The sequence below is a fragment of the Bubalus bubalis genome, chromosome 5 (genome assembly GCF_019923935.1).
Source record: "Bubalus bubalis isolate 160015118507 breed Murrah chromosome 5, NDDB_SH_1, whole genome shotgun sequence".
Lineage (NCBI taxonomy): Eukaryota > Metazoa > Chordata > Mammalia > Artiodactyla > Bovidae > Bubalus > Bubalus bubalis.
In genome coordinates, this window is record NC_059161.1 from 64811128 (window position 1) to 64814393 (window position 3266).

Consider the following 3266-nt stretch of genomic DNA (forward strand, 5'->3'; position numbering starts at 1 on the left):
ATCATTCCATTGGGCTTGACTTTTTCATACCATGCTTTGTTAATCTAAAATTTAGATAAAAGCACTTTTGTTATTGTTTATTTACTAAGTTCTCTCTGACTCTCTGTGACACCATGGACAGAGAAGCACACGAGGCTTCTTTGTCCTTCACTATCTCCTGGAGTTTGCTCAAACTCATGTACATTGAGTGGTGATGCCATCCAACCATCTCATTCTCTGTCACCCCCTTCTCTTCCTGTCCTCAATCTTTCCCAGCATCAGGGGCTTTTCCAATGAGTCAGTTCTTCACATCAGGTGGCCATAGTACTGGAGCTTCACCTTTAGCATCAATCCTTCCAATGAATATTTAGAGTTGATTTCCTTTACAATTGACTGGTTTGATCTCCTTGCTGTCCAAGGAGTCTTCTCCAGAACCTCAATTTGATTCAATCTTTATGCTTCTTTCTCCAGAACCACAATTTGAAAGTGTCAGTGCTTCAGTTCTCAGTCTTGTTTACGGTCTAAATCTCATATCCTTACATGACTACTTGGAAAATCATAGCTTTGACTAGATGGACCTTAACAGATACTAAAAATAAAATATCTATAATCTTTTCTGTTTACATCAAAAGCTTGTATACTAAGAAAAGTTGCTGGACCAAGGAAGTCTAAATCTATAAATAATTAAAAAACATAAAAGTTTCATGTTTAAGTGTTTGCATAGTATGAAATTTACAGTGTGAAGTAATTAATGAAATATGAGACACAAAGAGTATTTTAAGTTGTATTCAAACAAAATTTTACTGCTTATTCAACTATAAGAAGTTAGTATCGCTCAGTCGTGTCCTACTCTTTGCGACCCGTGGACTGTAGCCCACCATGCTCCTTTGTCCATGGGATTCTCCAGGCAAGAATACTGGAGTGGGTTGCCGTGTCCTTCTCCAAATTCAACATTAGAAATGAATAATTTGAAACATATTACAAAGCTTGGAGAGGCATTTCACTTTAATGATTAAAAAAAAGTATGCATTTTTTAGTTTTTATGTGTGGAAAGATAAATAGACACTTGGTTCTAAACTAGACATTAACCCACTCTCAAAATGAAATGAATAATTTGTCCTTGTTATTAATAGTTTAGAGAGTAACATTTTGCTGCTCATTGCAAAGGCATTTGATTTTAAAATTGCTCTTCTAATATTTTTAATCAAGCAAATTCAAAGGATTGTAGAGTAAGAATGATGTTTGACATGGAAGCGTTTCTGAATTCAAAAAACATACTTGACTTAAAATAATCTCTTAATGGATAAATGAATCAAGGATAAATGAATCAAAAGTGTCCTTGTGACATATCTATTGTTCTTCCTCCTTGGCTATTAGTTGTTATCCCAAAATTAGTGTGTGTGATGGGTATGGAGACAGCTGGCCAGTAAAACAGATGATGGCTCCAGCTGTGCTGAGAGGACAGGAAATTAAACGATAGTAAATGGAAATTCACTCATTTCTATGTCAAACTACTTTCAAACCAGTGGTATTATGACCTATTCTTATGAGCAACTGTGACAAGGGGGAACATACACACTAGGCATCAGTCAAGAAACTGTGGAGCTACTCAAGCTACTGCACATTCACACACAAAAGCAGAGACTCATAAAAGTTTCCAAAACATAAATCTAATATTGGTAATCACATTTGGACCATATGGATGACAGTCTTAATCTACTCAGGATACCATAACAAAATACTATAAACTGGGTAGCTTATGAGAACAACAGAACTTTATTTCTTGTAACTCTGGAGGCTAAGACCTCCAAGATTCAGATGCTGGGAGATTCTGATGCAGGCGCTGTTTCTCGTTCACAGACTGCTGTCATTTCACTGTGTCTGCATCCAGCAGAAAATACAATAGATCTGTTTAGGTTCTCTTCTGACTAGGGTGTCAATCCCAGTCATGAGGTGTCAACTCTCATGACCTAATCCTCTCTCAAAGGCCCCACCTTCAAACATCATCTCAATGGGGATGAGTTTTCGACACAGGAATTTTGGGGGGACATGAACATTCAGTCTTTAACAATTCTCAAATGTAAAGTGGACAGAAAAATAAAATTTGAAATATGTTTGATGTGAGATATCATCAAGAACAAAACTGTCTTATTCTATTGAACAAAGAAACTAATGTTAAGTCTTACTCTCAAAAAAATAGAGGGATTATTCATATTTTCTCCTCTAAAGAGTCATCTGGGAGAATATTTCAAGGACTTTTCATTATATAAGGGATGTAATATTATTGTTATTAGAGACAGTTCAATAACTTTCACATCATTAACGTCTGAAGTCTATTCCATTAACACACAAATCCCTACACAACTTAGTCTCTGAGTAGCAACCACTTGGACCCCATCTCTTGTCAAGGAATATGTGGTAGATTGTCTACACTAATAATTGTCCCTAGTGAGTCATATTTATGTGTTCTTTTCTGTATAGATTCTGGCTTTTCAACATTAGAAACATGACTTTAGCAAAGGCTAGTAAACTTCTTGTGTATCAGGACTTGCTTGTTCTTATTCCTAGGGATTCTCTTGTCTCCATGTGCTAAATCATAGGGCAGCCTCTTGGAGAATAAGGAAGAATGAATAGAGGACCCCACTGTACCAGTCATCCAAGACCACTCCTGAACACTTAAGGGAGCCTAGCTGTTGCCATCTGGAGCAGAGGTGAACTAATCCCCTTGAATATGTTGCAATTTGAGCCACAGAATTGTAACCAATAAATAAATTGAAATGACTTTTTATGTAATATTAGGTTACCAAACATTATAAAATTGTGAAACATGTAATAAACTATTTTATTCCCTTAGATTGTTGTTGTACTTACTTGTCAATCATATCTGACTCTTTGCAAACCCATAGACTGCATTCTGCCTGCCTCCTCTGTTCATGGGATTCTCCAGGCAAGAATACTGGAGTGGGTTGCCATGCTCTTCTCCAGGGGCTCTTCTTAACCCAGGGATCAAAGCCAGGTCTCCCACATTGCAGGTAGATTCTTTATCATCTGAGGCATCAGGGAGGCCCATTCCCTTAGATAGATTTTGTTTTTTCTTACCTCTCAATCATCTTTTGAAACCCAACCTAAGCATCATAGCTTTAGAAAGATTTTCTTGAATTTCTATGTTAGGTCGAATTTCCCTCTTCCTTTCTCCTATAGAATACTCAGCATATAGTTAATAACTTTTTACATTATTTAAATATATTAACAAGTAGTAATGTATTTAACACGTTTGTTTCTTTCTA